The sequence below is a fragment of the Rhineura floridana genome, chromosome 9, assembly GCF_030035675.1.
Source record: "Rhineura floridana isolate rRhiFlo1 chromosome 9, rRhiFlo1.hap2, whole genome shotgun sequence".
In the NCBI taxonomy this organism is placed as follows: Eukaryota; Metazoa; Chordata; class Lepidosauria; order Squamata; family Rhineuridae; genus Rhineura; species Rhineura floridana.
This window is the reverse complement of record NC_084488.1, coordinates 175,714-186,886: the sequence shown is the minus strand read 5'-3', so window position 1 is coordinate 186,886 and position 11,173 is coordinate 175,714.

Sequence of the window (11,173 nt, the reverse complement as noted above, 5' to 3'; positions counted from 1 at the left end):
GTGTATCAACGGCACTAGAGTTAAATAGTTTCATGGCAAGGACAGTTATGTGAGTGCAGGAGAGGCAGATTGGTGACCCACAGGCTGCCTTGGCAGAACCAGTTTAGATTCTAGCAAAGGGGCCACCTGATCAGAGTTGCAATCATTTAAGAACATAAGAAGAGCCTGCTGGATCAGGCCAGTGGCCCATCTAGTCCAGCATCCTGTTCTCACAGTGGCCAACCAGGTGCCTGGGGGAAGCCCGCAAGCAGGACCCGAGTGCAAGAACACTCTCCCCTCCTGAGGCTTCCGGCAACTGGTTTTCAGAAGCATGCTGCCTCTGACTAGGGTGGCAGAGCACAGCCATCACGGCTAGTAGCCATTGATAGCCCTGTCCTCCATGAATTTGTCTAATCTTCTTTTAAAGCCATCCAAGCTGGTGGCCATTACTGCATCTTATGGAAGCAAATTTGCTGAGTCTTTACCGTGCGCTGAGTAAAGAAGCACTTCCTTTTGTCTGTCCTGAATCTTCCAACATTCAGCTTCTTTGAATGTCCACGAGTTCTAGTATTATGAGAGAGGGAGAAGAACTTTTCTCTATCCACTTTCTCAATGCCATGCATAATTTTATACACTTCTATCATGTCTCCTCTGACCCGCCTTTTCTCTAAACTAAAAAGCCCCAAATGCTGCAACCTTTCCTCATAAGGGAGTCGCTCCATCCCCTTGATCATTCTGGTTGCCCTCTTCTGAACCTTTTCCAACTCTATAATATCCTTTTAGAGATGAGGCGACCAGAACTGTACACAGTATTCTTTGAGAACTCTTGGGTGGATGCCATCCGCGCCTGGTGATTTGTCAGTCCATTTGTCAGATTTGTCAGATTTGTCAGTCCATTAAGCCTAGAACTTCCTCTCTCGTTACCACTATTTGTCTCGTTCCTCAGAATCCCTTCCTGCAAATGTTAGTTCAGGTTCAGGGATCTGCCCTATATCTTCCACTGTGAAGACAGATGCAAAGAATTCATTTAGCTTCTCTGCAATCTCCTTATCGTTCTTTAGTACACCTTTGACTCCCTTATCATCCAAGGGTGCAATCGCCTCCCTAGATGGTCTCCTGCTTTGAATGTATTTATAGAATTTTTTGTTGTTGGTTTTTATGTTCTTAGCAATGTGCTCCTCAAATTCTTTTTTAGCATCCCTTATTGTCTTCTTTTTTATTTTCTTCATTTAGTTGTCCCATCGAAGTAATGCTTCATACGACATTATTCGTCCTCTAGGATGCACACCTTAATGTGTGAGGGGAGTTGAGAGTGTTGAAGAAGCTGAGAGCGATGCCGTCAGGAGTCTAGAGCAAGAGGCTAGGCTCCTAGCAGGGGCACCCAAGGCGGAATGGTCAAAGCTGAGACACCAGACTAAGATGCATTCAGACTCAGAGGAAGGCAGCAGTAAACCACCTCTGAATACCTCTTACCAAGAAAACCCTATGAACAGAGTATCCAAAATGCAACACGAGATAGTGCTGGAAGATGAGACCCTCCCGCAAGGTCAGAAGGCACTCACTGAACTACTGGGGGAGAACAACGGACAAGTATGAGTAGCGCTGTGAATAATGTCGCAGCTGGGTCAAAGCCAAAAGGAAGCCCAGAGGCTGATGCGCACAGATGCGAAAGGAGAGTCCGGAGTTGTACGACACACACAATAGGAACATGGAATATGAGAAGCACGAACCAGGGAAAGTTAGAAATCGTCAAGCAAGAAATGGAACGTATCAACATTACAATACTTGGTGTGAGTGAATTAAAATGGACAGGAATGGGACATTTTCAATCAGGCAACTACAAAATATTTTATGCAGGAAATGATAATAATAAATAAAATAATAATAATACATTTTATTTTTCAGCCACCTATCTGTCCGGGTTAGGGACACTCTAGGTGACGAACAACAGAATAAAAGCAATACATATACATCAACATAATCAAATTTTAAGCTAAAGAAACCATCCATTAATTCAATTATAACATAAATTAATCTGTCCCAATCTTGTAGGCCTGCCTGAACAGCCAGGTCTTCAAGGCTCGGCAATAGCTGGACAAGGAGGGAGCATGTCTGAGATCAAAAGGGAGGGAGTTCCAGAGGGTGGGGGCCACAACAGAGAATGCCCTCTCTCTGGTCCGCACCAGCCTGGCTGTTCTCACCGGTGGGACCGAGAGAAGGTCTTGCGAGGCTGATCTCGTCAGGCGGCACAATCGGTGATTCTGGAGGCGTTCCTTCAGATATACTGGGCCGAAACCGTATAGGGTTTTAAAGGTCAACACCAACACCTTGAATTGGGCCCGGTAGACAACTGGTAACCAGTGAAGATCTAATAACACTGGGGTGATATGCTCCCAGCGACGGCTATGCGTAATCAAGCGTGCCGCCGCATTCTGTACCAGCTGTAATTTCCGGACCGTTTTCAAGGGTAACCCCACGTAGAGCGCATTGCAGTAGTCTAGGCGAGAGGAGACCAGGGCATGTATCACCTGAGGGAGCAGGTGAACAGGAAGATAGGGACGCAGTCTCCGTATCAGATGTAATTGATACCAAGCTGCCCGGCTCACTGCTGTAATCTGAGCCTCCATGGACAGCTGGGAGTCAAGTATGACCCCAAGACTGCGGACCTGGTCCTTCAGGGGTAAACTTACCCCATCAAGCATCAGGTCAGTAATTCCTAATTTCCTTTTATCTCCCACAAGTAACACCTCAGTCTTGTCGGGGTTCAGCTTCAGCCTATTCTCTCCCATCCATCCACTTACGGATTCTAGGCACTTGGACATGGTGTTCACAGCCAGCTCCAGTGAGGACTTGAATGAGAGATAGAGCTGAGTGTCATCTGCGTACTGATGGCACTGCAACCCAAAACTCCTGATGATTGCTCCCAGCGGTTTCACATAGATGTGGAATAGCATGGGAGAGAGGATAGAACCCTGTGGCACTCCACAATGAAGAGGCCAAGGGTCTGAAACCTCATCTCCCAATGCCACCCGTTGCTGCCTATCTGAGAGATAGGAACGGAACCACTGCAGGACAGTGAGAAATGAGAAATCAAGAAGAAACGGGGTTGCTTTAATAGTGAGAAGTGATGTAGCAAAAGCAATTAAGAGCTATTGCCTTAATATCCCATCCAAGTAAAGTAATGCTCAAGATTCTACAACAAAGGCTCTTACCATATATGGAGCGAGAAATGCCAGATGTCCAAGCTGGATTTAGAAAGGGAAGAGGTACCAGAGATCATATCGCAAACATACGTTGCATAATGGAACGGACCAAGGAATTTCAGAAGGAAATCACCCTGTGCTTTATAGATTACAGCAAAGCCTTTGAATGTGTAGATCGTGAAAAACTATGGAATGCTTTAAAAGAAATGGGGGTGCCACAGCATCTGATTGTCCTGATGCGCAACCTATACTCTGCACAAGAGGCTACTGTAAGGACAGAATATGGAGAAACCAATTGGTTCCCCATCGGAAAGGGGGTGAGACAGGGGTGTATTTTATCACCCTATTTGTTTAGTCTATATGCAGAACATATACGGAAAGCAGGATTGGACCAAGATGAAGGAGATGTAAAAATTGGAGGAGAAATATCAATAATTTAAGATATGCAGACGGTACCATACTACTAGCAGAAACCAGTCATGATTTGAAACGAATGCTGATGAAAGTTCAAGAGGAAAGCACAAAAGCAGGACTACAGCTGAACATTAAGAAGACTAAAGTAATGACAACAGAAGATTTATGTAACTTTAAAGTTGACAACGAGCACACTGAACTTGTCAAGGATTATCAATACCTTGGCACAGTCATTAACCAAAATGGAGGCAATAGTCAAGAAATCAGAAGGCAGCTAGGACTGGGGAGGGCAGCTATGACAGAACTAGAAAAGGTCCTCAAATGCAAAGATGTATCACTGAACACTAAAGTCAGGATCATTCAGACCATGGTATTCCCGATCTCTATGTATGGATGTGAAAGTTGGACAGTGAAAAAAGTGGATAAGAGAAAAATAAAGTCATTTGAAATGTGGTGTTGGAGGAGAGCTTTGCGGATACCGTGAAAGACGATAGAACAAATTAAACCAGAACTGTCACTAGAAGTTAAAATGATGAAATTGAGGTTATCATACTTTGGACACATCATGAGAAGACATGATTCACTAGAAAAGACTATAATGCTGGGAAAAACAGAAGGGAATAGAAAAAGAGGAAGGTCAAACAAGAAATAGGTTGATTCCATAAAGGAAGCCACAGACATGAACTTACAAGATCTGAACAGGGTGGTTCACGACAGATGCTGTTGGAGGTTGCTGATTCATAGGGTTGCCATAAGTCAAAATCTACTTGAAGGCACATAACATGGCATTATTTTCTCAGTTCTCAGCAATTTTGCACATATGATCTTGGTACTCTCTGCAACCCCACCTGTAAGGCAGGCCTGTATTACCCCCATATTTCAGCCAGGACAACTGACACTCAGGAGGGGAAAAAAATTATTTATTTAATTAAGCTTATATACCGCCCGACTAGCAACAGCTCTCTGGGCGGTGAACATTAAAAATTCAATAAAAATAACACAATACAGTATATCACAATACAAAACTGTACAAAAAACTGTACAGTCTAAAATCAAAATATAATAATTTAGAATTAACAGGAATTAAAATGCCTCAGAGAAGAGAAAGGTTTTAACCTGGCGCCGAAAAGATGATAGTGTCGGCGCCAGGCGCACCTCCACGGAAGACCATTCCATAGTTCGGGGGCCACCACTGAGAAGGCCCTAGATCTTGTCACCACTCTCCGGGCTTCCCTATGAGTCGGAACCCGGAGGAGGGCCTTCGTAGTAGACCGTAGTGTACGGGCCGGTTCATATCGGGAGAGGCGTTCCGACAGATATCGTGGTCCCGCGCCATATAAGGCTTTATAGGTAAGTACCAACACTTTGAATCTGGCCCGGAAGCATATTGGAAGCCAGTGCAAACGGGCTAGCACAGGTGTTATATGCTCAGACCGCTTAGTTCTTGTTAGCAGTTTGGCCGCCGCATTTTGCACTAGCTGTAGCTTCCGAATCGTCTTCAAAGGTAGCCCTACGTAAAGCGCATTGCAGTAGTCCAGACGCGAGGTTACCATAGCATGTACCACTGATGTGAGGTCCTCCTTACTCAGATAGGGACGTAGCTGGGCTACCAACTGAAGTTGGTAGAACGCATTCCGGGCCACCGAGGCTACATGAGCCTCAAGTGTGAGGGAAGAGTCTAAGATGACTCCCAGACTACGCACCTGTTCCTTTAGGGGGAGTGTAACCCCATCCAGGACAGGGTATATATCCACCATCCGATCAGAGAAACCATCAGAGAAAAAGAGAGACTTGCCTTCCAAGCTAGCGGCCATCACTTCAGCTTATGGAACTTGCTGCTACAAGACGTTTTTAACAGGCAGGCAGTCAAGTTTATTTATTTAAATGTTTATAAACAGTGCTTTCATATAAAATATAACAAGGTGGTATACAGACTAAAAACGCAATTATTACAACAAAAATGTCAAAGACATCAATAGGAACTGGTTGGCAAAGAATCTCAGGGTTGAACGGCTTGCCTGAATAATACAGTTTTTAGAAGATATCTAAAAACAAAGCAGGAATCGCTCCTGCCAAACCTCTATCAGGAAGGAGTTCCACAGGGCAGGCCCTGCCACACTTCAGGCTCGGCTGCTGGAAAAGGCCAGCCAAACCTCAGAGGTGCAGGGGCAGGCCCAAAAATGCCCCTTAGACGACAGCAGCGATCAAGGCGGAACATAAGGAATCAGGCGGTCTTTAAGGTACTTCGGGTTAGGGTTATTTAGGGCTTGGTGAATTAACACAAGAACCTTGAACTGGGCCCATTAGCAAACTGATAACCAGTGCACCTCTCTCAGCAGCGGAGTAATGCGTGTGAGCAGCCTGGCAGCTGCGTTCTGCACTAGCTGCAGCTTCCGGACAGGATAACAAGGGCAGCCCCACATAAAGCGTGTTACAGTTAGTGAGACTTGAGGTTACCAAGTTCCCCGGGGTTCAAGCAGCAGCTATGAATCATTTTGCCCTGCTTGTGGGCTTCCCGGAAGTATCCGGCTGGCCACTGTGGAAAGCAGGATGCTGGATCAGACTGACCTTTGGCCAGATCCAGCAAGGCTTCCTAGGCTTATGGCCACCTCCTGAGTTCACAGCAGAGGCTCCATTTCTTTCCAGCCTACAGCACTCCCTCTAATGCCGAACGTGGGTGGCATGTGCCGACAGAAATAGAACCAAATGGGGTCAACTGAGAAAACAAGGAGGAGGTTATCAGCATGTTCTGGGGAAACCTGAGATTTGCGGAAGTATCTTTTTTAAACACACACACACGCACAGTAACAAGGTAATAAACCCACACACTAGTGCAGCAGGATAGGTGGGAAAGACAGTATAAGGAACACTGGAAGCTGCCTTGCACAGAGTGAGAACATTGGTCCATCTAACTCAATATTATCTACTCTGACCGGCAGCACCCCTTGAAAGTTTTCCCAGCCCTTTCTGGAGACACCAGGGATTGAACTTGGGACCTTCCGCATGCATGGCAGATCCCTCCCCACAGAATCCCCTGCTTCTATACAGCTTGTTGTGTCATGGAGGAGGGCATTACATGGCAGGCTGGCAGGAACTCTGAACAGGAACCTTCCTGCTGGGTGGGCGGCGACGCAGAGCTTGGAAAAGTTACTTTTTTGAACTACAACTCCCATCAGCCCAACCCAGTGGCCATGCTGGCTGGGGCTGATGGGAGTTGTAGTTCAAAAAAAGTAACTTTTCCAAGCTCTTGATGCGCTGCAACTTGTTCCTGCAGATTCTACTTTGTCACCTGACTATCAAAAGAGGCAAAGAACCCAGCCAGAAAGGAAGTTGCCGTTCTCCATCAGAGGAATTTCAAGGAGGGAGAGTCCATCGTGAATCTATGCCCGGGGCTCCTACTAGGAGGAAGGGCGGGATATAAATTTAATTAATAAATAAATAAAAATAGAATACATTTATGCTTATCAAAAGATTTGATTCTATCCGCTTAGGGCATGAATCGGGATGAGGGTTTCTTCTCCCATAACTCCAGGCATGAATGACACTAGGCTGGTGCTGTCAGTCACTCCCTTAGCTGCTGCTGTGGATGTTCATTGAACTGAATTGGCATTTGACACCCTGCTCATTGTTGGCAATCTCTCTCTCTCTCTCTCTCTCAATATGTAATAGGCATGCTTGAGGAATTTGATTTTTGCAAATTCCATTGCAAACTGACCTTGCTACCTCCTGGAACTATATGCAGGGCTTGGTTTTCCACCAGCTTTAGAGTGTCCCAACTCCCAAATGCCCCGATGCCGTTTTCAGCTCGAAAGAAAGCACCAAAATATGTTTGTGAATTTGCATTCTGAGAGAGAATAAGGTTTAGCAATACAATTGTTAAGCTAATTAATTCATGTAACAGGGCACGAAACCCTCATCCCCCTTCATGCCCCTGATGTGTGGAATCAAATCTCTTTAAGTTTTAATAAAACAAGTTCCCTTCACCCTGGACTCACCCCTTTGAAATTCCTTCATTGGAGAATGACGACTTCTTTTTTGGAATCAGGAGGAGTCTGCTAGCAGAGGGATTTCAATGCTGAGTTTCAAGCAGTTTTAAATTAAAAAATTAAAAAATTGCAAATTGGTGCGCAGATGTAGTGGACTGGTGGTTGAACTCGTGTGAAACTGCCAATGGGGAGGGATCATCAAATCATGCACCTAGCCCAGGGGTGGGGGACTAGAACCTGGTGCCCCCCATGTTACAACGCCAGTCATCCTCTGAACCACTGGCCGTATGTTGTCATCCAGCAACACCTGGAGAGACACCAGTTCCTAACCCCTGGCCTGGATCCCTCTGCCACTTTGTTAGACATCAAGGTGCTAAATGCTGCTTTGGTGCAGGCTTACATATGCTGTCCTAATTCTGAGATGCAGCTTGTCATTCTCTTGCGTAAAACTTCAAAAGATGGTCTGAACAGAGCCTAGTGAGGCTAGCCAGGCGCCTGCATGTTTAGGGACATAGGAAGCTGCCCTACCCTGTCGTCAGATCATTGGTCCACCTAGCTCAGGACTGTCTACACTGACTGGCAGCAGCTCTCTGGATTCCAGGCAGGACTCTTTTCCCAGCCCTGCCTGGAGATGCTGTCGGGGACGGAACCTTCTGCATGCAAAGCAGGGGCTCTGCCACTGAGTCAAGGCCTGTGCAATGTATTTTATGCCCAAGCCGAGAGAACACTGCGCTGGCTGGGGCTGATGGGAGTTGTAGTCCAAAACATCTGGAAGGCACCCGCTTAGCAAAAGGCTGCCTTACACACACCAGCACAAACGGTCCAGCTGTGGATTCCATGACATGCACTCAAGACACTTGGGTGACCTTTCTGCAGTTTCTTTGGCCTGGCAGGGAGTGAGTCTGGGCTTAGCTCGGTCCCTTGGTCTCATGGGCTGGCTCTGCGGCTAGGGCGTGAACTCAAGGGGGGGGGCATGGCGGTTTATGTTTCACATCCAGAGGTGAGGACCTCCTGAAGGCTTCCAGTCAACCCGGTGGTTTCCTAGACATCCCGTGTAATCACTAGCCAAAGTATCTACTTTCCACATTAAAAAAAAAGTTTATTTTTTGTTTCAAATCCTTTTTCGTCCCTCCCTTATTTTTCTTTTGGTATTGTCCTGGCGAGCATGAATTTGACATGAGCACTGCTTTCTAAGTGGCTCTTTTTCAGCAGGGGTGACTGTGGCCGTTTAATGGTTGGCGTTGCCTGTTAGGCAGCACTACCTTTTTCCATTGGGGAGCAGTGGGTAGCAAATACCCCCCCTTTTTAGGGAAAGGGTCATACCTCAACAGTAGAGCTGCATCTTTGCAAAAGGCTCCAGACGAAATCCCCCATGACATCTCCAGGTGGGGCTGGGGAAGACCTTCTGCCTGAAACTCTGGATAGTAGCTGCCAGTCAGTGCAGACAACACTGAGCTAGATGGACCCATGGTCTGACTTAGTATAAAAGGCAGCTTGCTATGTTCCTCTGACTTTTGTTTTAAAATCAAGGGCATCTACTTGAATGCCCCATACCCACTGAACAGGAAAATAGGTGAGAGGGATTCATTTCCCTGCTATACTTGCTCTCTCTGGTCACTAAAACCAGCCCAGACCAGCGAGAGAGCCTTTCAGTCCTCTGTGGACCCCCAGCAACCATCTGGAGCCACCTCTGTCCTCCGCCTTGTGTCTGCTTCCCTCTAGAGGCATACCCTAAAATTGCACACTGTGGCTATGGCTGGGGAGTTGTTGGATCACATCGGCTGCTGTTTCCTGCACGGTCTGTGAATCATACAGACGGGGACGAGTCCCAAGGAAATTCCAAGGGAAAGATGTTTCCCACACACACCCTGCAGAAGCTTCCATGCAGTATGCGCTCCATCTGAAGATGTGCATGTCCCCATGGAGCACTGCGGAGGCCTGGACTAGAGAGCAGGTCTCGTTCTGATTCCATTCTGGATTTTGTAGGCACTTTTGTGTCCTGACCTTCGTTCCTGCTGCCGGGGGTTGAACCTGGAGCCTTCTGCATGCAACGCAGGGGCTCCACCGCTGTTTGTTTGTTTCTCTGTTTACTTGAAAGCAAAACCATATTTTTTTAAAAAAAGATGCACGAGCCCCCCCCCCTCCCCAAACGCTGATTAAGACGCTAAGGAAGTTGCCTCATTACTGAGTCAGACTATTGGCCCAATTGGCTCAGAATTGCCTGCTCTGACTGGCAGCAGCTCTCCAGGGTTTCCGACAGAAAGTCTCTCCCAGCCCTGCCTGGAGATGCCACTGGAGGTTGAACCGGGGAGCTCCTCCTCCTGCGCACAAAGCAGATGCTCTGCCAGTGAGCCAGGGCTCTTCAGCTACTTCTTCCTGACCTGAGATGGTCAAGTTTCCAAATATCTCCGTTCCTCGGGGCTTTGCGTGGGAAAACGGAGCGCTCTGCCTTATCTTTCCATGACCTCTCCTGTAGCTGCTGCCTATCTCTGGTGATGTGTGTGTGATAGAGAGTCCTTCCTGGCCATGCCTGCATTTTGAGAGCGTGTAGGACCCAGACAATTAAAATACTCTGCATACTCCCGTAATTTTTCTTTGGCCTCTCCTGGTTGCTCCTTTCTCTGGCTGGAGGGTTTGTTGCAACGTCCTGCTCGTGCTGCTGCTTGCTTGGTCCAAGGCAGAAATGATGCGATCCACATTCCTGGGTTGACTGAGAGAGGCATGCTGGACTCCGACAGCCTCTCGACATGACTTGCGCGGGGGCTGTGTCCTCCTCCATGTGCTGTTGGTTGATCCAGACGTTTGTGTCTTTAAAAGGATTCAAGGATGGGCAAGTAGGTTCAACGCTAGGCCTACTCAGAATAGACCCATTAAAGTTGGGTGGTTCATGACAGATGCTCTTGGAGGTCACTGATTCATAGGGTCGCCATAAGTCATAATCAGCTTGAAGGCACATAACAATGTTAATAGACATGGCTAGCTTAGGTTCAGTAATTTCAGTAGGTCTACCCAGGTTAGGACTTAGTTGAAGACAACCCCATATTTTAAAAAGTCATTGTGTCTTAACCCTCCTTTTGAAGATAAAGATTGGGATGTGTTCAAATTTAAAACAAATTTGTAGGAGTGCAGTAAAGCGGCCTTTGCCAACCTGGTGCCCTCCGGCTGTTTGGACCCTGGCTCCCATCCGCCCCATATGGCAGGCAATGAAATCAAAAATTTAAGAGTGTAAATCTCTTCATTTGCATCCGGGAAAGGGGCAGTTGGAGGTGCTTTTGGACAGGCAGTTTTGGGCTGGGATGAGCTGGCCCCAGGTCCAACCTTTCATTTATTTAAAAAGCTTGTATGTTGCTTTTCACTTATAAAAGTTACAAATCGCAAAGCAGTTCACAAAACTTTTAAAATCAATAAATGGCAACCCATACAATTTCCAGATAATCTTGCTTCTGCTACAATCTTAAGCAAACCCCTATTCTCTCAGCCCACCTGTATTTGGCTACCAGCTTGGATGGCTTTAGAGGAAGATCGGACCAATTCAGCGAGGAAAGGGCTACGTTCTACCTCTGGTGTTGAAAGAGGTACGTCCCCGAGTAC